The sequence below is a fragment of the Protopterus annectens genome, chromosome 6.part0 (genome assembly GCF_019279795.1).
Source record: "Protopterus annectens isolate FY-2018-M chromosome 6.part0, PAN1.0, whole genome shotgun sequence".
Taxonomy (NCBI): Eukaryota; Metazoa; Chordata; order Ceratodontiformes; family Protopteridae; genus Protopterus; species Protopterus annectens.
This window is the reverse complement of record NC_056737.1, coordinates 1,834,882,089-1,834,907,616: the sequence shown is the minus strand read 5'-3', so window position 1 is coordinate 1,834,907,616 and position 25,528 is coordinate 1,834,882,089.

Below are 25,528 nucleotides of genomic sequence, written 5' to 3'. Positions count from 1 at the left end.
GAAGAATAAACTGCCTGTGTTACATTAACAAAATGATAAGCTGCTATATTGCAATAGGGAATGGGTGGCAAGTTGGAAAACAGGTTCATAGTTACTAAGCATCTCATCTAAAGGAGGACATACTCAGGTCTGCAGCACCCCACCCCCTTAAAATACAAATCTACATACTGTGGGAGTAGAACCTATGGCCCTCTGCATCAAGATGCAAGTATGCTACCTGCTGTGCTACTAACACTGCTTTAAAATTCTATACGACAATAGTGATAACACTTGCTGAACAAAACAGTTATACATTTTAAGCAGACCTAACATGAGCAGCAGTAAACTTCTCTTCCCTTGAAGCTCACAATTCCTTGAAAATGCACTTGAAAATAAATTCCACCTAACTCTAACTAGGGCATTTCACTCTCTCTCACGCACATAGACGTCAACCTCTTAGTGCAAGAAATCTGGACAAAGCCTAAAATAAATAGGTACAGATTATAAATATTGCTCTGATTAACTTAGAAAATTGCTAGAATAACATGATTTGTGTTAGTATGCATTTTTATGAAGGATAAAATGTCTAAAACTCAAATGTCTGTCATTATTTAGCAACTTCAATCTGCATTTGGAGGAATATGGGACAAAAATCTGGACATTCTGCAAAAGCCTGGACAGCTGAGGGGTATGCTACCTCCCTCTTATACATACATACACAGACCTACCTACTACTTTTACACACACACACACACACACACACACACACACACACACACACACACACACACCCTACCTTTACCTACCTACTTCTTATATACACGTATACGCACCCCTACCTACCTACCTATGACTTACATCCACACACCCCTACCTACCTATTTTTTACACGTACACACCTCTTAAACACATACATACACCTATCTCTCACTTGTACATTCGTCCACAGTCCAAAGTCTTCTGGAATTCAAATTCCGCATGGGCAGGAAAGATGAAGATGTAAACCATCGGTCACATAGATGGAGAAAACAAAAACCCTTAAAACAAATGTTTTAATTAAAAGAAAATTAATCTCCCAGCCGGCCAGTTCCAGGAGGGTGCAAGTGCACCCTCTTGCACCTGCCTGCAGGCGCCCTTGCCTACAGGATTATAACTTCAAATAAGCATACCTATCAACTGTCTAGATTTTCGCAGAATTCACAGATTTTTGCCTCATATTTTTGGTCTGTTCCTCAAAAATGCTGGTTTTCTGGATTTTTGTGGCAAACCAATGAGGACTGAACTTACTAAAAATGAAGGGCATTTTATTTTGTCTTCATGTCATTCAGAAAATGCATGGTAGCACAAGACCTTTTATTCTGTCAAATTTCTAAGTTTATAACAGCAATATATCAAATGTGTCCCTGTTTTTGGTACTTTGTCCCATGGAGTTGCCAGTGTTTTCACTAGTAATGATAAAGGAAAAGTGTAATTTATTATTTACGTTTTTATTGAATGCTAAAAGTACTTGCATAGAAACTGATACAGCAGCAAAAACAGTGCTGAGAAAATATTTTAGATGCTATTTCCAGGGAAATCATTACAAGCCACTACAATTAAAACATACATTAGAGAAAATCTCTCATTATTTGGTTAGATTACAGCTACTAGCTACAGTATGTTATGAAAGCAAAGGAGACGCTGCTTTTAGTTGTGAAAGGTAATGGTCCTGCTTTGTATATAAGGAAAAGGTTGTAGAAGCTTGTGTTAAGCTGAAAACAGATAATATCTGTGAGGCAAAGTGTGGCAATGGCTAAAAAAGTGCAGCAAAAATGCTTTGAAAGCATGTGAAAGTGTTTTGTGAAGAAGTAGACATGATGGATTATGTGAAAGCCACCATTTTGATGAATCCAAATGTTTTTCTAAAATTCTATAAGAGTCTGTCTCTGCATTTATAGTGAAAAAAGAATATTATAAAAAGAAAAAAAACTACTCCTGCAAGGCAGGTCAGAGTGCAATTAGCTGTACTATCAGGAGTTAAGAAGGACAATTCAGTTCAGTTACATGAGGACTAAAAGTTAACTGTAAACCAAATTGCTGTCATTGAAGTATCTCTATTACAAAGAATGGAAGAAATAATGTCTAGGCTGAGAGGTGGCACTGTGTTCTTTAAAAGTGAGTAAGCAATAAAAACGATTTTCAGATTAGTAAACTATAATAAATAGGAAGTTTGATAGTTTCTATACAAAATAAATAGCAGGAACAGAAGACATTTAAAATGTAAAAAGGTATATTCGTGAGTGATCAAGGATTGTTATATTATAATCAGTCCAGTTCCCTTATATACATCCTTTTTCCTTATACTTTTTCCTCTAACATCTAATCTTGCGTACTTATTTTTATATAGAAATCTTTATTTATTCTCGTATAACCCATTTTCCTATCCTTCTCCAAATTATTAACCAAAAAGATCACCATGGTGTAAATTGTACAAGCTGAGTTTAAAAGGGCCAGAATACATTCCCAACCCAACACTCTCATATTAAGAGACTTCAACTACCCCTCCATCAAATGGGAAAACTATGCAAGCACCAATATACTGGCCCAATGCTTCCTGGAATTCATCAGTTCCAATGCCCTGGACCAGCTCATTCTGAACCCCACTAGAGGAATCAACATCCTTGACCTGGTTATTATTAACATGTGGGACCGTTGCTCTACACCAGTAGTCAATCCCTCCCTGGTCAGATCCGACCATAAACTAATCACCATGGAAATCCACATCTCACCCCCACACCCCCTGCAACGGTAACCACCTTGAACAACTTCTCCAAAGCTGACTTTGGGCTCCTAAAAACAGTGGTGGCTAACTTCACGGCACCCATGCCAATGGAAAATAGCTGCATGACTGCCGAATTATACACCAGTGCACTGTACGAACATGTACATAAATGCTTGGAACTAGCCATAACCAACAGAACCAATAGACTCTCCTCCAAAAAAAGGAAGCCAATCTGGTGGTCCCCTGCCATTAATAAACTGTATGACAAAAGGAAGAAACTGTTGCAGAAAAAGGTGAAATCCCTAGACTGGAAAAACTCCCTTATTAGCCTCAACAAAAACTTGAGATCCTTCATCAAATCCTCTAAAGCTATCTATGAAGGCAGAATTGCGGCAGACACTAAAAACAATCACAAAGCCTTCTATAGTTATATCAAGAACCTCCATGGCAGTACCAAGATTTGCTCTGAGTTAGTGCATAATGGTACCTCCTATACTGAGCCAACAGATATTGCCAACATACTGTCCAACAGATTCAGTGCCAACTTTACCCTTCTCTCCCCCCCTAAAGGACCAATCACAGTACCGGAAGAATGCCAAGCACCCAGCATTACTGCACCACAGGTTAAAGCTGCATTGTCCAAGGCCAGGAATACAGCTTCCATGGGACCCAATAATATCCCTGGCTGTATTCTACATGAACTACAAAGCTAACTGGCACCACATCTGTGTGCCCTGTTCAGTCACTCCCTCACCTCAGGCTTTGTCCCTACCGAATGGCACACTGCTTCAGTCAACCCTCTCCATAAAGGGGGAGTGACTACAGATCCTGTTAATTATCACTGCATTAGCCTGACAGGTCTGACATGTAAAGCTATGGAGCACATCATCATGGGCCTGATTAACAAAGATATAGGAAATCTCCAAACTCTAGACCCCATGCCATTTGGCTTTGTGAAAGGGAGATCATGCCTGCTCAACCTGGTTGACTTTGAGTCAGTCACCAGGGCTGTGGATGAATGTAAGGCAGTGCATACAGCCTACCTCGATCTGGCCAAGGCCTTTGATACTATTCCTCACTCAGGAATTATTGATAAACTCACCAACTAGACACCAACCCCTATATCACTAGGTGGGCTGCAAATTGGCTCCCATTTAGAACACACAGTGTGAAAGTAGCAGACTCCAAGTCAGACTGGCATCCAGTCACAAGTGGAGTCCAACAGGGATCAGTCCTGGGTCCTCTCCTGTTCGGCATCTACTTCTCAGAAGTCCAGGCCAACACAAAGGGCCTCTGGCTGACCAAGTTTGCAGACGACTGCAAGCTGGGAGCCATTATTAACTCCCCAAGTGATGCAGACATCCTACAGAAAGGTCTCACTGAGACCACTTTCTGGTGTTGAAACCATGACCTTAAGCTTAACATCAAAAAATGCATCAGCATCCCCTTTGGTAAAAACTCAGTTTCCACTAATTACCACATCATTGGGAGCCCACTGAACACTGAAGGTGTTATAAGAGTTCTGGGGATGCAGGTTGACAGCAACCTCTCCTTCGACCACCACATTGCCACTATGGTCAGAAAGTTCTTCTATGTGGAATATCTCTTTACCAAGGGTTTTGCTTCCAGGAAGAAAGAGGTCATTGTCTCTCTCTACTCTTCCCTCATTAGACCAATCATTGAGTATAATGTCCCATTTGGCATGTACCTCTAGACACCTGCAACAGTTGGAGAGGCCAGAGAAGTACCTCACCAAGAGGATCCTAGGCATTAAATGCATGTCCTACATGGACAGACTCAAAAGACTCCAGCTATTCTCTGTCTCATATTGCCTACTTACAGGCAATCTCTGCTTAACTTACAAAATCATGTCTGACCCAGCTTTGTTAGAAATGCTATATCTAAAGAAATCCCGATCCCTCTGCACCACATGCTCCAGAGACCTCAACCTCATTACCACAATCAACAGAACATGCTGCAGGGACAGGTTCCTCACCCAGAGACTGCCCATGCTCTGGAATAGACTTCCCATACATGTCAAGCAGAGCACCTCACTGTCCCTCTTCAACAGAAATCTTGATGAGTGGATGGGTAATAGAAAGTTCACCCCGGGGAATCACTCCAGTGGCTTTACTAGATAGTGGCACTGGGAACTAACATCAGGTGACACGATGCCAGGGAACTTCTATGGGCTAGGCTTGTAAAGGCTCCAGGGCCATTAGCCTAGTGCACACCTATGAACCTATAAATCTAAGTAAGGTAGCCAAGCGCAACAACATTACATTTTGTAATGCTATGGACTTATCCTTTAATCATATAAAAAAAACAATACAGCATTGACAAGAGTCCAAATATTTAGAGACATTCCCTATAACTACATAATTTTATTTCTAAAAACAGAATAAATCCAATTCAAATCCTCCTTCAAAGTAGAGACTGACTCCAGATCATTCCTTTATAAGTTTTATTGGGATAAGTTATTTTGTCTTTGCAGAGTTGTTCAGATCCAGTTTTTACTTCTAAATTTTCAATGATCATGTTGCTACTATAAATACTGTTACAGAGGGTGTGCAGTGCACTGTGGGCAACACAGTTCCACCTGATTGGCCTTTTCCCTGCTCAGAATGAAGACCTCTGATAGGATGTTACACTCGCTCTCATTTGCATAGGGAACTTTACCCTTGCTCAGAATGTAAACATATGACAGGCTGTTAGACCTATCCTCATCTGCATGGGGATGTTCAAAAGAAGTGTTTGGTAAGCCTATATGTCTAACCCTTGGAAATCGTACGTGTTGCTAAGCTATGATATTGGCCAGTCTTGTAATACTTTATCATCTAAAACCTTTCGATTTTACATGCATGTATACCCAAATGAATTGTACAAAATGGTTCACAGACATTTTTTTTTGTGGTCAACAAACATCTGTATATTGTTTTAACAAATTACTTTCCATGATTAAATTAATGATGTTGGGTGTGTATAATACTTCTGATGAAGTTCTGAAAAAAGTGCGGAGAACAAAAGCGTTAACATTTTTGAATAAATTGATTCCAGGAAGGCTGTTTGCTATAGCATTTTTGTTTGTGTCTCCAAATTACGCAAACTATGATTTTTTTTTTTTATGAAGTACCTAACCTGATATTCCTTAATCGCTTAACCTTTCCGATCTGAAAACTTTTACAAAAATCCATGTTTCTCATATTTGTCATATAAAAAGCCACCAACACATTATTACTTTTTTCTTTCACTTTATGCAGAACAAGCCATGTTAATGTATGTACATATATAAAAAAAAAACAATAGACATAACACCTGGATATACCAGTATTATACCGCCTTTATCCACCACTTCTGTGTGAACCAGTCTGCTACTGCAGTTCCAGAAATTCCATGAAAGAGGAGAGTACACCAGAGCTGGAGAGAAGAGCACGATAAAAATTACTGATGGAAGTAAGGAGAAGGAAATAAAATAATTGTTACAGACTCGGAAAATTTAGGACTGGAGACACAGGTGCTGATAGACTAGATGCACTGGGCAAAGCTAAAGGAACGAGAAGAAGCAAGATGAAGTGACATGTTGGAGAGACTAGAAACACAAACAGCTACTGAAGGGAAATCAATGGAGGCATTCTCGGCTGGTGGAGTAGCCAGTTTTCATGATTTACCTCTACATCAAAGCTTTTGTTACAAGAAAGAACAGGAAGTTATGTAGATACAGCAAGGTAAGGTAGAATGGAGGAAGGAAGAGAGAGGAGACAAATATTTCTAGATTCTCAACAGCTGCAGAGAAGACAGCCACTGGTCATAATAAAAAGGAAACATTTTTAAAATGTGCAGGAAAGACTATATACAACTAAAAATATATTCTCATATGATAAATGAACAATTCACCCAACAATGTGTCAAAAATGTTTTTGTCTTTCTAAAAAAAATAACTAATTAAAATTTCCATTACATGAAGATATGAACATGTTTAAAACATCTACCTGTTAGAACCTAACTAATCTTGTTACCTCTTAAAATTGAAGCACTGTTTTATAGATATTTTTTCTTGATTCCAGGTGATTGCACGGCATTTAGCAATATTTGCCAATATAATCTATAGGATTCCAAATATGTTTCCCAGTTTCTGCCTCTAACATTTTTAACACCTTTTTTTCCAAAATATAAAAAATAATGTTCTTTATGCCACCACATATTTCAGCATGTTTACTAAGGGCATTTTTATCTTCTTTTTTCCTTATCACATGCAAGTTCTGATATATTCTGTTTTTAAGTGGATGCTATGTTTTACCCGCATAAAAAGCTGGGAATGTCACACAACTAGAGACATATACTACTCCAGCTGTCATACAATTGAACCTACTATTATTCACAATAGTCCTAGGATAATTCCATATTATTATAGTAATAATGTAATTTATATATTGACGATATGAACATGACCCGCACTTCTTCATCCCCTTTTTATCCAGCTTGATTTGTTTGCTGCTCCTCCCTTCTTAATGTGATTTAATGTTTTTACTTTTTTGTATACTACTAAGGGTTTTTCCATAACCTTTATTGTAATTCAAAAGATTCCTTTCCAATTCTTATTTAAAATGGATTTCATTTCCTTTGATACTCTTCCAAATGGTATCCTCATAGCCTTATTCAGATCTCCTTTCACTTTCTCTTTAAGAATTATATTCCCTGGAAGTGTGATTTTGGTTGAAAAAATGATTTATTTTAATAATATCCTCCTCAGTAATTTTTTCTATTCAAATTTTAGTGTAATTTCTTTCTTAAAACAATAATTTCAACTTTTCCATCTCGCTTGTAAATATTACATCCTCTGATTCCAATCTGGAAAGTCTCACCAACTGTCCTTTAATTACATTTCTGTTTTCTCATCCGACAACTGATCAATTTTACAATAAGAAATATTAACCTCATTTAGTGATGCTGTTACAAAATAAGTTTCATCATGTAAGCTTTGTAACATTTTGTGCAAATACATCTATAATCTATAATAACCACCCCTATTCCTTTGTCAGGCTTCATGACACAAATCACTTTGTTGTTTACTTCATTCAAAAACACTTTCTCTGAATATGTCAAGTTATAAAACCTGTGAATCTTGTTAATATTGCCATTAAACAACTGTCTAATGTCATGCTGCATAGTGTCTCAAACAATGTTATTGAGGCTGCTAAAGGAGGATTGAATGTACTTTTATGAACCATGTCTTTCTTGTAAAACTCAGTTGCTGATCTTGTGCTAAAAAATAACTCAATATTTAATTTTCTAGTATATAACATAAGTTCAATCAAAGTATCCACCAAATCCAGTGTATGCATAGGTACAAAATAAACCCCTTAGATAATAATTACTCAAAACTAGGGTTTATTTTCAGATGGCTATAGTTGAATATTTTAAACCCTCCATAGCCAAATGCAGTACTTTTTTCTGGCATAGTCAATGTCTTCCTCTTCCAGTGCCCTGTCCTCATCGAATTCTTCCTCTTGCCAACCCGTGTCGTCCTCTGAAAATTCCCTTTTTATACATGCAATTCCTAATCATTTTCCAGGAATTTGTGCACCTCTTAATTTCTGTGCATTAGCCTTGGCGACCATCTGATGGGCAGGGGCCTAGCTAAAAACCCTCCAATTTGTTTTGTTCATCTCAATTGAAACTATATTCCGCTGGGAAATCCACATCTTCATCATTTAACTTCTTCCACATACAACACCTTGGTTTTGGGTATTCTTTTTTCAGTTTATATTCATTTTCAGCTCTTCTTAGTTTTGACTCCTTTTTACTTTGTGTTTCCTCCCAATATTTTTCATGTATTGACTCCAATGAAGGAGAAACAAAGCATTGTATTTTGGACTGCAAAAAGAGTAAAAGAATTTTGGAAAAATTAATAATGATGGTAAGAGTTTAAATGTATAAATATGAATATGATATTATATGGGAAGTATGATAAAGAAATATAACAATATGGGTGATGTGGAGAAAAAAAATGTAAGAATTTGTTATGTAGCAATAAAATGGAAGAGGATGATGTATTATCTGATATAAGATGATGGTTGTAGAAGAAAGAGATGGGTATAGAGGGTAAATATAAAAGAAAAATGAATGAAACAAAATAGAACTATTAGTTATTTTTTGTGTTGATAACCTGTATAATTTTAAATATGAATGTAAAAAATGATTGTGCAAATAATTGACTTTACATTTCATATGATATAAAATCTATATAAATGTTAATAAAGTACCACTACTCTTTTTGAGAAGTGCCATCCAATCTTTTACATACACCTGCATTACTTCAAAGACAGGCAAATGGGACCTCAGTCTAATGTTTCATCTGAAGAGCAGCATGCTCAGGACTGCACCTTCCCCAAGTTGCACTATAGTTTCAGTAATGGAAAACTTAATCCAGACACCTGAGACGAAATAATCCAAAACCATCCATACTTCCAGCATTAAAAATGAGTCTATTACCCGTAGAGCAACCGACACTGTAATTCTAAGAAAAGCAAGAATCCTGTGACCAAAACTATAACACAATAGATACCAAACCTGCCCATGATTTAAACTATCATATACCTTAATTATATTACAAACCAAGAACTTCATATTCTTTTTCCTTATTATATCCTTGAACTCTTCTTTAGCCAAAATTGATTATTCTTTCACATATTAGGAGTACTGTAATACTTGGTAACAAAAGTTCTTTTAGCCCTGCTTCCCATCCTTATCTGTACAACATTTGTAACATTTTATAATCAATGTTGCAAAAAGCAATAGACCTTCAATTATTTATATCACATTTATCACCCCATTTTTTAATAAATGTTGCCACTATTTCCACTACCTTTGCATTTTTAACCCCTTCACTTATACATTCATAACATTAACAAATATCCATTTTCTTCTGCAGAGCTAAACCCAGGTCTGCTTCAGATGGTTGAATTTTCAAAATGTTGAATGTCATACAGTCAAGATCAACATTTTAAAAAGTCAAACTGTTTGTGCTGAAATCACAATATAGCAGGGATTGGGGAATTTGCCTTTTTCTCCACTGTAGTGTATTCTTAGAGTTAGTATATATAATTAGCTGAGGGTGTGGGGGTCCAAGAAGCTCTGCCCCCTTGTAAAATACTGTTTCTTGTGTTAATTCATTTTTGAGTCAGTCACATAGTCTTGACCATATGAAGTCCAATATTTTAAAAACTCAGTCACATGAACTATATCATTAAGCTCATATTTTCTAGTTGTACTACACTCATTAAGCAAACATAACACAATTTGACTGTTTTTATACTCTAACTTATTCACTACCAGTTGTAACCTTCCAATTTACTCTCCTTTTAATTTCTTAATAGACCTATAAAATGTTTCAAACTAACAGTAATACTACTTCCTTTTTCAATCAATTATTGAGAGAAATTATCCTGCTTTCTTACACACGTATCTAATAATGATGTCACTTTCTTTGCTTTCCACTATAAAATACTTTGGAATTTTAACAATTCTTTCTCCTTTTCTCTCTTCTTTTCACACAGTTCTTATTCCTTCCTTTAACAATACAGACCCTTTCTATAATTTCATCATACTTACCAATAATCCTCTCATATTGTCCTTTTCTAATTATTTGTCTCCTTTACCAGGTAATCCTTCCTACATTTTTTAAAGACAAACACCACTTCATTCAGTCCTTATAAAACTCCCTGATGTTATCATACTCCCTCACTGGTTCACAAGTATCTTTTCCCATTCTTCTCTACTCACCCACTTGCCTATCAGCCTTTCAATACCTTTCTCTACCCTAATCATCTCCCTGTTTATTCCAGAGTCTCACAAATAATGCAGTGATCAATAAACTCTAATACATAATTACTCACTCTATTTTCCTCCACTGTTCTGAAAAAGCAGTCTTTGTCTTCCTCTATGACAGATAAGAAATGTTTCTTGCCAATCTGCAAGACAAAATACTTATATAACTTTTCATTTTATAATACTTTGCCTTTCCTTTTATAGATGTCGCAGTTAAAATCACCCATCACTCTAATATCCATATTAACTACCAAAACTGGTCTATTTCTTCAAAAAACATTACCGTGTCCTCATCATTAACATCTGTAGACTGAGATTAGCCTAAAAGCCCTCTCTTTTATCCTCACTACTATTAACATCCCTCTCAGTTTCAGTCATAGTTTATTGATAAGTTAGAAAGCTTAATTGAACAAAAACGTTATAACAAGGTATCAAATGCACAGAAGATGTTTAACCCTAGTATAAGTACCGTGTGAGAGGTCCACAAGTCTTACACAGATCATCAGGCCGGCACACATTCTGTTGGCAAACTGTAAAGCAGGGCATCTAAATCAACATTTTAACTAGTCCAGTATCACTCAGGATATCTGGCGATACTTTCAGAATGCAAATTATTAGACATCACCCCAGATCACAGAGTACTGTGAACCTGTCATTAAGCAACTACACCAAAACCTGAGTAAATTATCCAGGATCATGGGATCTGCTACCTCCTGAAACAAGAATACAGCAACATGGGGAGGTCTTATCTACTGCCTGTTAAGAGGAGCACTGATTCTGCCCAATTACCCAAAGGATACAATAGGAAATCTGGGTAAGATTTAAAGTTGCATAGTTTGATCGGGAAGGAATATCATGCCATACTGTCATAACTAAAAGCATAATTAAAAAACATTACAATGACTGGCTCTTGCAGATGGGCACAGATAATACCATCTACTTTTTACCTTTAAACACATTCAGTTGCTTAGGCTGATCTATCATTCTTACTGTGTGGGTATTAACCTACCAGGCAGCTAATGTCTTCAGCAGAGTGCTAAGTGATGGTAACCAAAACCAGTATCAAAATGGGACAGGCAGCCTTAGTCACTCCATTCTAACCAAGCAAAATATCCTACCCAATGACACGAAGTGACAGCATGCATTTATTGTTTAATGTTTTTGGTTAGGCAAGTGGGTGTGCTGGCATGTGACCCTTCCAGCCACTACCCAGGTAGCATGAGAAAAAACGATATATAGCAATCCATAGGCGCAAACAAAGTACTTATAAAATGTAAATATATAAAATTTGCAACTACTTGACAAAAAAGAAACTATACAAGTTTGCACAGAGAATATATGCTATATTTACTATTTTAATTTTGTCAGTTTCCCACATTTACCTACAACAAATAGTACATAAGATATTTTGAAGATGCATGTAGAAAGGCAAATGATAAAACTTGCATCTCTAAAATATTTACATTTATCTTCAATGAGAGGATATTCTGGTAATTTTCTTTTGAATTGGGAGGCACTGTCGAATGCAGTGATTTCACTGGGTAACTTGTTCAGGTTCCCAGAAATATTTTACTATATTTCAAAGAAGAATTGTCTAGTATGTGCCATAATGTAGTCAGTATCCTTAGCTGACCCTAGTCATTGCTATCACTAAAATATCATAACCATTTATCTGCAACTTAAAGGACCAGTAAGTCCTGCTTTAATGATATTTCGGTCTTAATTCCTCTTCAGTGTGCTATTATATATTTTCTGTGTTTCTACTAAAGCTAGGTACATAGTCTTGATTACTTTTTATCCTATTTTAACTTCTTCTCACTGTCATACCTCTCAACTTCTTAGAGCAAAAAATCTGGACAAAGCTTAAAATGATGGGAGGACAAATAGGGTCAGATTTTAAATATTGTGCTTACAAACTTAGAAAGTTGATAGAATAATAGGTTTTGCATTAGCGTGAATTTACCAAAGCATGTGGAGTCTTAAACTCAAATGTTTGTCATTATTTAATGACTTTAGTCCTCAGCTATTTGCCAGAAAGGGACAGATTTTAGGGGAAAACACCAAAAATATGAGGCACAAATCTGGACATTCTGTGAAAATCTGTACAGTTGAGAGGTATGCTCACTGTAAATCCCTTTAATTTTGTCAGGGTACTGTTTTTTTCCTATGTTTTTGATGATGCAATTCTACAAGCATTGATTTTTGCTTTATCTTGTTTTTAGTGTTTTCTCGTTCTTAATCTCTTAGATTTTGCTTTGATGCTGTCATATATTCTTTACCCTATACAACTGCTTTTCCTTCATGCCCTCACTCTCATAGACTGTCCTCTGAGTTTCCTATTTTAATCCCTTTTACATTCTGGGCAGAATACTATTGAATTATTTCAAATTTCTGCTAATGATTATTTAACTCTATTCTCTCTGTGTCTACTCTGGTATTTGCTAACCATATTTGTGACGTGCATATATTAAAATGAATTTTAAGTAGCCTGATGTAATTGAACATAAGTTTCTGAAAAGTATACTTATGTGAGTATCCTCTACTGATCAATATTTTGTAATTAATTATTTTATTCATTCATTCATTCACTACTTTTCCAGTGTCTGTTTTATCTTATTCAGGATCATCGAATACCCAGAATGTACCCCAACACTCAATAGGTATGAGGTAGGAAAATAACCCTAGAAGGATCGACCATTGCAAATTATTATAAGGTTATTCTAAAGCAGACATTTCCTGTCTGTGTGATTGTCATTCACAAATGTTTTCTGAAGTCTGCATTGTATTGATCGTAAATGTCATACTGCTGTATAGAAAGTACAGTAGGATGGCATAATTAGAACTTATCTTCCTAGTCTATGCCCAGTAAGAATAACTCCATTAAAACAAAGATAGCGTCCTTTAGGTACTAAGCAGCATCCAGTGAGTCATATACGTCAGCATTCCACCCAAGGACCATATGAGTCCCGTTGTGACAGGGGCTTTCCAATTTAAAGGGCAAACTGGCACACTGTCTCATCATGTCTGTTTGCATGATGGCAGTCCCAATTCTATGCACTCCTACACTCAAGTGAAACATGAAAACTAACAGTAGAGGTAGTCAACTCAATGTCAACATATTTCCACTTGGAGACAGTAAAGGTAGGCAGCTCAGTGTCAACATTCTTCCATATATAGAAACAGATGTTCACCTGCGGCTCACCCTCTTCCTGAGTCATTTTTGGGAAATTTGCAGTGGAATTAGGAAAATTGTCAGAATATTCTACCACAGGTCATTGGTAAGAATGTGTGTTTATAGCATTATTACTGTTATTTTGTAGAAAAAGCTCAGTAAAACTAAATTTTATTTGTCTGCCTAGACTGACTAATTCATCTGGTACTACCACCTTCTGACACCCTTCCCCCTGCAACCAATTACCCCCTCATGCAGTTATAGACTCCCCCACACTCAACATGTTCATGTTAAAAGCATGGACCAGCACTTCCTCACAATGTCTGTAGCCAATCTGACTGAAATGGGTATATTGAAACAATGTAACAATTGTGTCATGCTGGGTGATGATTACATACTACTCAAACAGCATAACACAGTATGTGAGAAATGTATTCATATAATGTCCCTGGAAGTCAAAATCTTACTCACAGACAACCAAGACATATATAAATCATCAGCAGTGCACCCCACCATCTTAACTATGTTTGCAGCTTCAAGAGCTCTACACAGTAGTATGCTGATTTGATTGTGAACAACACTACCTACACTGAAGCTGAAGACATAGGAAACCTACTATCTGATAAATTCATCTCCAGCTTCACCCCGCTTTCACTCCCAATTATCTCACAAAAATTTCCAGTAACTGATACCCCCTCCAGCTTTCCTGAAGGATCAGGTCTTGAAAACACTGTCAAAAGCCAATAATGCAGCATCAGTTGGTCCTGACAATATCTCAATATGTATCTTAAATAACATGGAGCACAATTTATCTGTGCCCATTCTCCAACTTCAGCCTCTGCACACTTTGTACCAAGTGAACATAGAATAGGGTCCACAACATCACACATGCACTTGAGTTACTGCACCACAGGTACCAATATGATTCTATCCTAGTCCATATGGGTGTAAATGACCTGCAGTGTACCTCACCAGACTTTATGAAAAGAGACATTATAGATTTCTCTGAATATGTGCCCCAGACAGCTACATGCCTTGCAGTGAGCAGCACTCTACCTTCCCAAGGATGATGACACAGTATGAATGGAAATGACTGGTTTTAATAATTGGCTTAGCTTCTGGTGTCACACCAGGGGAATCCAATATCTATCAGCATAGGAGGACATGGTTAGCAGATCACTTTGCTTTGCTGCCCCCCCTTTACAGGGCGTTACACACATTTAGATCAACAGCAGCGCAGACAGCAAATGCAACTCTAGGTTGCTTAAACAGGATGATGCTCTGGAGTTCATCTACATCCAATTCTCCACAGACAAGGTTCCCTATGATATTTTGGCCAGATAACAGGTCACCCTCTATGACCCATAAAGCTCACAACACTTACCTAGATCTACTACAGGTACTCACCATCCAACCAAATACCCTATTCATGGGAGATTTTAACTACCTCTCTATAAACTGTGAAATGTACATGGCTTCTTATTCACAGACATAGTGGTTCCTGGACTTTTTCAGCAAAAACACCCTGGACCAGATAGTGCACTCTCAAAGTAGTGGATTAAAGCTATTGGAGTTAGTACTCACCAGCATTGGAGAGCATTGTACCCTCCATCCCTGAGTCACAATCTCATTGGTGACATCAGACCACAAAGTTTCCTCCTTCAAAATAAAAATCAACTTAAAAACCCAACTAAACTCATACCAGTCAGGAATTATACTAAAGCAAACTACATGCTTTTAAGCAACAGTTTGTTAAAATTCACAGCTCCCCCAAACCCCAAGAACACAGCTACCTGTGCAAAATTGCTTACAGAAACCCTGCATAAACATGTAAATGGCTGCATTGAGGCTGATGCAGCTGGCAGGATTATGCCAGATCTAACACAAAAACAAGCCACAGTGGTGGAATCCTTACCTTAACCAGCTATATGACAAAAGAAACAAGTCATGGCAAAAATCAGAAAGAGTAACTCTTATAGACAAAATCTGTCTGATTCAAATAAACAAGAAATTAAGAGGTTTAATAAAGTCCAACAAGGCCAATTACAAGGTCAGGATAGCCTCCCAGGCTAAGGACAATCACAAGGCCTTCTTCAGCTATGTCAGGAACCTTAAAGGAAACACTCAGCGGATGGTACAATCTACATTGACCGGGTGATGTAGTAAATCCACTGACTGATAAATTTATCTCTAACTTTCTAACTTCACATCCCACTCTCCCCCACTACTGCCTCTGAAATCCCTTCTAGCATATCCCCCCTAACTATCAAAAGGGAGCAGGTACCAGTGGCACTCACTAATGCCAAAAACACTGCTCCAGTGGGCCCTGAAAATATCCCTGGTTGCCTCCTAAATAGCCTAAAACATGACCTAACAGGACCACTTTCCACTCTTCAACTACAGCCTCAAAACAGTTACATGCCAAGCGAATGGAGGGCTGCAATGGCCATCCCTCTTCATAAGGGGGATCATCAACTGACCCAAGGAATTGCAGACCCATCAGTTTAACAAGTCTAATATACAAAGCTATGGAATGAAATATCATTAAAATGATCAACAAGGACGTTGGCAACCTACAGACACTGGACCCATCCCAGTTTTCTTTGAGAGGGTCACTTTAGCTATAGATGATGGGAAAATGGTGCATACCACTTACCTTGACCTGGTGAATGTATTCAATAAAATACTCCACTCAGGTAGTATAGAAAATCTCTCAAAACTAGGCATAAATCTCTACATAAAACTCACTGGATTGTCAGCTGTTTCACAGACAGAACCCAAGAAGTCAGGATTGGTGAGACCAACTCCACCAAGAGACCGATCACCAGTGGAGTACCATTGGGCTCTGTGTTGGGCCTATTCCTGTTTGGCATCTACTTCTCAGAAGTCAAGGCTAATGTCAAAGACCTCTGGTTCACCAAGTTCACAGATTACTGTAAATTGGGAGCTATTATAGATTCTCCCCACAACACCAACATCCTACAAAAAGTCTAACACAAACAAATAACTGATGCAAAAGCCACAGATTAAAACTCAATGCAAAGCAATGCATTATAGTACCCTTTGTGAAATTATCCAGCCAAGCTAATTACTTCATCAATAAAACACCCTTAAGAGTTGACCTGATATTTAAGGATCTAGGAACATATGTAGACAGTAATCTGGTGTTCAACCAACACGTAGCCAGGATAGAAAGAAAATCAGTCGATGTCACTCAACTCATAAGCAAAGGTATGTCACCCAGGTCCATAGAAGTAATAATAATAATAATAATAATAGTAATAATAATAATAATAATAACACTTTACTCAGCCCTTTTTAGACCCATTAAGTACAATGCTCCCTTTGGCATGTACCTAAACAGGCACATGCAACAACTGGAACACCCTCAAAGGTTCACTACCAGGAGAATCCAGGCTATGAATACCCTGTCCTAGTCCTACACATATCACCTTAAGGTTCTGTCTCTATTCAGTCTCATACATGTTACTGACAGGTGATCTATGCCTAGCATATATAAATGAGCATCCGCAAATGTAGCTCTGATTGATCTGTTGCACATCAACAAGAAAAAACAGCATCAGAAACACTAGATCCAAGGACCTGAACTTTTTCTGTGACATAAATAGAACCTGCTGCAGGGACTGATATGTTTCTCAAAGTATCACCAGGCTATCATTAGATAGGAAATTGCAAATTCACCCCCAGTCTGGCCCCATGTCTCTGATGGATAAAGGTCGACAGTAAGTAAATTAACCCCCAACTAACATACCCCCCCCCACATAAACCTTAGCTACATAGGCATCCAAGAAACTCTCGGACAAAACTGGGTTGAGTTGCGAGGCTAGGCTTGTAAAGACCCTGGTTGTCATTAGCCTACTATGGACCTTTACACCTATGACAGCAATGGTCATGCCCCTGTATAAAGGAGAGCCATCCACTGACCTGGGTAATTACTGACCCATAAGTCTGACCAGCCTCATTTGTAAGGCCAAGGAATGATTTATCATGGGATTAAAGTAAGGACACAGGGACCCAAGAAAGGTTCCCTCCAAAGTGATTCTCTCAAAAACCTGCTCTATATTTCCACCTAAAACTCTCTCAAGAACATAATTCTGGGCAGCAGCACAGACTCTAGATGCTGCATATCAGGGGAAGAGTTGTATAGACCAATTGCTTTGGACTTCAACTGTTCTACACTGTATCCACTAGATAGGAGAATGCAGATCACAGGCTGCACACAGTGGTAGGGCTAGCCACTTGATGGTATAAAAACTGACTCTAGCTGATTTGATCATGTTGACTAATGTCTCCAAAAATGGGGATGGGTATTTGCCGGTGATAAGTGAGTATAGGACCTGACCTACTATGACCTACACCAGGGACCCATGTTACTGTTCAAAGGGTATATTTGTCCCTATTGGCCAGTGTGTGCTACCATAAAACCCAGCAGTCCTGGGTCATTACACTACCGGATGGATGATATCCAGCTGCCAAACTTGAATTACCAGGGATAGCTCTGTTGGGTTAAAGATGGATGTAAAACCAGTGAACCTGCCAAATATGAACTAAGGATTGCTACACTCAATATAGGTTCGCTGATAGGATGCACTTTGGAAGTGAATGACATGATGGTAAGGAGGAATATGGACATCCTCTGTATCTAGGAGACAAGATGGAATGGCAGTGCAGCAAAGCCACTTGGCTTGGGATCTTGAGTCTACTACTCAGAGGGAGGACATACTAGAAACAGCATGGGAATACTGGTTAGAGAAAGGCTACAGAAGATAGTGATAGAAGTCATCATAATTAATGACATACTCATGGCAATCAGAATCCACTGTTAAGTATAGGTCACTATTGATAATCTCAGCCTATGTCCCACAGTAGGGTAGTGATAGCAAGAAAAAGAGTGTAGTCAGGCAGCAGTTACAGGGCTTACTAGATAAAGCAGGAATGCATGAGTTGGTGTTAATAATGAGAAACCTGAATGTACATATCAGGACAGACAGAACAGGATATGAGGACTCCCTAGGTCCACAACATGGGTGGGGAAATGTAAATAAAAAAGTACAGGTCATTCTAGACTTCTGTCTGGTAAATGACTTGATTGTGGCCAAGACATGGTTCAGCAAGAGAGAACAGTTACATAAAACAATGGCTAACATGCAACTCAGATAGAAATCTTCCCACTAAGAAAATGGCATTGGGGTAGAATCAATGATTGCAAAATAAGCACCAGTGAATCAGTCAACCCACAGCATAAACCTCTGGTTGCCACAATCATCTACAAGCAGTGGTCAGAGAAGGTTCTAAAATCAACAGAGACTAGGCCGACCTGGAAGCTGACTGGAGAGAAAGCACAAAGATTCAAGGAAATACTCAGGCATCTAGCACCTAAGAAAAAGATGAAATATGTGGAGCTGAAGAAGAAGAATGGCAGCACCTGAAAACAGCATATGTGAGGACTATAGAACTGATATGTGGCCAAGCCCGGTATGTAAATAAGTACATAAGCAAAGATGGTGGTGGACTGCAGAAGTCCAGGAAATAATCAAAGGAAAGATGACATGCAGGAAAAAGTCAGAGATACAAAAGATGGACTAGGTTTAGAAGGAATACTGGCTAGAAAAAATACGCTAAGGGAGTATTGCAATAGCAAAGAACAAGATTTCAGAGGCACTCTACCAGCTTCTGGAAAGTTACTCAGCAGATGGCACACAGAAACTCTTATCAGGTTTGCAGAAGAATAAGGTAGACAGTCATCGGACACTTCATAAGGGATGCCAAAAACAGCCTGCTCAACAGTCCACAGTACATCAAATGCAGATGGAAGGAGTACTTCCAGCAGCTTCTGAATGAAGAAAATCCACATAAACTGCATTGCCCCAGTGACAGCTGACAAAGAAAGAAGATGATGAGAAGAGGCCACCCTAGAAGAAGTAAGAACAGCAATAAGGAAAATTAAGTTGGTGAAAGCAGCAGGCTTAGATGAGGTCACTGCATTTATGATCAAGATGTTGTTTGTGTGAGTTAGGGGAGAAATGGCTCCAGAGGGTGCTCATAGCAGTATGGCAAGAAAGGCATATCCCAGATGGTTGGAGAATAAGCATTCTGGTATCAGTGTACAGGAACAAGGGGGACATTCACACCTGTGGGTAATACAAAGGTATCAGACTCCTGTCACACTGAATGGAAGTTCTGGAGAAGGTGACTGATAAATACGCAGAGTAGTCGAAAGTACAATGGGCAAGGAGCAGTTCAAATTCACACCAATATGCAGAACAACTGAACTGATACTTGCAATGAGACAGATAGCGAAGAAGAAGCTAGAGGGGAGGAAAGACTCCAACTGGGCATTCATAGACTTTGAGAAAACACATGACAACATCTCAAGAAAGCTGACTTGGGTGGTCCTGTGATTTTATTTTTATTTTTATTTTATTTTACATTTGTTGACCGGGATAGTCCGACTGGATGCATGTCCATTTTCAGCGGAGGCCCGGGGAGAAAAGCTCCAAGGGTAAGCAGATACAGCATTGCATAATACCAGCATTACATAATACAAACAGACTATTTACAGAGATTACATAAGTAAGCAAGTTAAACAAGTTCCACAGATTAGAGTTAATCCCGAGTGTGAGTCAGGATTAAATTAAATTACACAGTAAGCTGGTTAACAGATTTTTACACATTCTAGAGAGAGTTAGCCAGGCTTGATACAGTGACATAGCCAGCTCAATGGTGATGGTTCAAAGTCCCAGAAACATTTCTAGAATTAGTGCAGGCTATCATGGGTCAGGGTCCTCCAGGTATGTGTGCACTAAAGTCATAGCAGCACAGTTACCAGTATGATTCACTCATAGTCCGTGTATGTATAAATGACCTGAGACATACCTCCCAAGACTATATGAAGAGAGACATTATAGAGTTCTCAGACAATTTGTCATGGGCTGGTATGTGCCTAGCACTGAGCAGCATTCTGCCTTCACCAAGGATGATGCCACAATACGAAGAGAAGATGATTGGCTCTAATAACTCGTTTAATTTTGGTGTCATTCTAGAGGGATATAATACTTGTCAGCATGGGAGGCAATGGTCAACAAACCACTCTCCTTTTCCAACGATAGTCGGACCCTGGCCAACCTAGGCTTTTGAATATTGGCTAAAATATTTTCCTCTCCCATACAGACTTTTTTAAGCTATGCCAAATTGACAAACATTCCAACATAGCAAAATATACCCAAGAAAATCTAAAGTGTTACTGATCACTGCCAGGATTCTAAGCAAGAAGATCCACTCCCTCCAAGCTCTTCTCACCTTGGTGAATGCAGACATCCATGCAGTTACCTAGAAATGGTTTAAAGACACAGAGAACTGCACAGACACAGACTAAAGGAGGAGGTGTCTCTATCTACATCATTTAGAAGCATACTTCTAAGTTCGATAAACAGAATTATGCATCAGAATTCCTCCATGTCCAGATTACCGTAGACAAAGTCCCATACAATATCCTAGCAAGCTATTGGTCACCTACTATGTTCCATGAAACCCATAGCTCATACTTAGACCTATTGGAGAATCTCATGGTTCAACCAAATACCACAATATGAGGGACTTTAAGTATCCCTCTATAAACTGGGAATCCTAAAAATTTGCAGGCACAGAGATTCCAAGACTTTGTAAACATAAACACCCCGGACAAGTTAGTTTATACACTTACTAGAGGTACAAACATACTGGTGCTACACCCCTCCACACCCACCCCCAGTGTAGTGGCCTCTCTGATAAGTTCAAACCACAAAGCAGTCTCCTTTGAAATAAGAATCAGTTCTGTAATCCCAGCAAAACCTGTAACAGTTAGAAACCACTAAAAAGGCAAACTATCTTTTATTAAGTGATAACCTGTCAAAATGTCATGCCTCTCCAAGCCCAGATAGCACAGCAGCCTAATATGTAGAATTATTCACCAAACTTCTGTACAACCATGTTAGTGACTGCAGAGAGGCTCCTATGCCTACCAGAAGTAAGCCCAAAACTAATTAAAAAAACAAACCACCTTGGTGGTATCCAAAATGAAACAGTTTGTACAAAAAAAAGAAAGAAAGAAGTCATAGCTAAAATAAGGAAGTGTAACACCAAAAAAGATTAACTATCTCTCATCAAACTGAATAGACAACTAAGAGGACTAATTAAGTCCAACAATACAAATTTTGAGATAAAGATATAATCCCAGGCCAAGGACACCCATAAGGCCTTCTTTAGCTATGTTCAAAACCTCAAAGGCAGCACACAACAGTGTGCAAAACTGTTAGTATATGGAGTCACGTTCTCAAAACCAGAAGAAAAAACACATTTTCTGGCTGATAAATTCAGCTCCAAACTTAATATCCTCTCATCCCCAGCTGCCCTCCCCCCTGAAATACCATCTAACATAAGTAATCTATTAATTGCATTATTTAAAATTTACATTATTAACAATTAAAAGAAACATACCTTTTTACTAATACTATATATATATATATATATATATATATATATATATATATATATTATACATTAATATTATTGAACTGTGTAACCTTGTTGAATAATAATGTTACCCCAAAATATGATTCATTTTTAAAAAAACAATTCAAATTCACCATTTCATTTATACCTGGAAACCTAGCGGCATCCAGAGTCAGTTGCTATTTTAATTCACAAACATCTAAAAACTCATTCAGTGTCCCCCTTGTTGATCCACTTTAACTTGTTGTATTATTAAAAACTTAAATGGATGGCATACATTTTCCATAAGATGCCTACTCAAAGCATTTATATTCTCAATTAATAGGTATTAATTGGTTTATTGTTAGATGTATATGATTGCTGGGAAATCTTGATGGTATTGTTCTGAAGAAGTCCCCATGAGAAGGATGAAAGCGCTTAACTACTTTGGTTTTATTCAATAAAAGATTGTTTTCTACAGAGGACTTTGCTTTTCTTCCTCCCTTTGGTTACCTGGTTTGTGCATGCTTTTAGTTTATTTATTTACCATCTAATATAACCCTTTCAACTATTAGTAGGGAGTGTGCCTTAGGCACGCTCTCTAAGGCCAAGAATACAGCTTTGATAGGCCCCATTAATATCCCTGGATGCCTCCTAAATAGCCTGAAATATGACCTATCAGGGCTGCTGGTGTCACTGTTGAGTCACACCCTCTAGACAGGCTTCATGCCACACAAATGGATGAGTGCAACAGTCATCCCTCTGCACAGGGGCAGACCATCAAAGGATCCCAGAAACTACAAGCCCATTAGTCTGACTAGTCTCATATGCAAATCCATGGAAAGAATTATCAAGAAAATGAATAACAATAACATAGGAAACCTTCAGGCACCAGACCCCACCTATTTTGGTTTCATCAAAGGCAGGTCATGCCTACTGAACCTGGTGGACTTTTCAAAAGTACACCAAGACAATGGATGATGGCAAAATGGTGGATACTGCCTACCTTGACCTAGCTAAGACATTTGATGCAGTATTCTGATCAGGTATTGTAAACAAATGCATGTAATTAGACATAAATCCCTTATGTAACTCACTGGATCGCCAGCTGGCTCACAGACAGGAAGTTAGGGCTAGACAGACCACCTCCATAAAAAGACCATTTACCTTTGGAGTCCACAAGGACTCTGTGCTGGCTCCTCTCCTCTTTGGCATCTATTTTTTGAAAGTCAATGCCAATGTAAAGGACTCTTTTTTATCAAGTTTGCATATATGATTGCAAGCCAATAGCAATCATAACCCCCCCCCCCCAAGATACTAACATACAGGAAGGTCTAACACTGAAAATGACTGATGCCAAAGTCACAACATAAAACTCAATGCCAAGAAATGTATTGGGAAGTCAACCACCTAGGGAAACTACCTTACTGATAAAAAAACCCTATAAGTAGACACAGCAGTCAGAGATTTTGGGACTCTTGCAGATAGTAACCTGGCTTTCAACCAGCATTGTCTAAGGTTGTAATAAAATCATTGCATGTCATTCAACCTATAAGTAAGGGCATGGTGTCTAGGTCCAGGGAAGTTATTGTGCCACTATATTCAGCCATTATCAGATGCATCATTGAGTATAATTCCCCCTTCTCTATGTACCTGACCATGCACATGCAACAAATGGAATGTCCACAAAGGTTCCTCACAAAAAAAGAATACAGGGCATAAACACAATCTCCTGCAGATTGCCTCAAAGCTCTTTCTCTATACTCTGTTTAATATAGAGTGCTGAGAGGCAATCTATGCTTGGTATACAAGACATTCTTGGATCCCACTCTGATGGACCTTTTCAATATCTTCAAAATGAACAGCACCAGAACTATGGGAGATAAGGATTTTAAATATTGCTTGTAACTTAAATAGGACATGCTGGAGGGACAAATATATATATCTCAGAAAATCCCCAGTCTCTGGAATAGGCTTCTCATTCATGTGAAGTACAGCCCTATTCAAGCACAATCTGAACCAGTGGATGGGAAATCAAAAATTCATCCCTGGTTGGACACCTATGTCTCTGATGGACAGAGGCGACAGCTATTAAATTATGGCCTAACTAACATACATCCCTTAAAATAACCTCTAAGGCATAATAACTTACGGGATACATTTGGGTTGTATGCTTGGTGTATAAAAGCCCCAGTTGTCATTAGCCTAGTGTACACATCTGAACCTATTAATTTATATACCAAAACCCAATAACAGAAGTACAAATAGTGTTGGAACTCACAGAGGAGTTGCCAGTGGGAGTGGGTGTGCATCGGGGTTCAACTCTGAGACCACTTCTGTCCAAACTGGTGATGGACTACCTTAATAAGGGGACAGATCAATAAAGTTGTTGCATGCAGATGATGCAGCATTACAGGCAGACTCTGAACAAGAATTTCAGCAAATGATTGGGGAATGGAATCCAAGAGTATAGATAAGACAGTTGTAATAGTAGCAAATGGGGAAAATCAGAAGACACTGAGAATTGAGAAAGAAGGCAAAATAGTAGAATAGGTTAACAGCTTCAAGTATCCGGGAGGGGTGGTTGTGAAGAACAGAAGTCCAAATGAGGAGGTCCAAACTAGAATCGTAGAAGCTGCAGCTAACTGGCATAGAGTGTCAGGTGTAGTATCTGACAGAAGAATGCCAAAGAAGCTGAAAAGTGAGGTGTATGAAACAGTTGTGTGACCAGTAGCATTACATGATAAAGAAAGTTGGGTGGTGAAGGTAGAATAGTTGAGTTAGGTAGAGGTGATAGAGATGAAGTGCCTGAGATATGTGGAAGGATGCACACTATAAGACAGACAAAGAAATGAGGACATCAGAGCAGAAGCCCAAGAAGTTCTAGTTGCAGAAAAAGCCAAAGAGAAGAGATTACAGAGGTTCAGGCACATATGTAGGAAAACAGAAGACAATCTCATGGAGAAAATGTGAGCCAAACAGGAAGACTGCAAGAAGAAATGATGGTGTTCAACAAAGAGATGGATGGACTTTGTGAGAAAAAAACTGTGACGATCAGGCATGACTGTCAAAAAAGGTAGAACAGTGGCACAATCAAGAAAGAGATGGCAACAGATGACATGACACCCCTACTCCATGTAAAAAAGGGAAAAAGGGGGTTGATGAGGAGGAGGAGGAAGAGAAGGCAACTTCCAAATCCATCTCAGTTTGGGTTTGTAAAAGGCAGGTCTTACTTATTCAACCTAGTAGGCTTCACCAAAGCAATGGACTACCTACCTAGACCTGCTCATTGCTTTTGA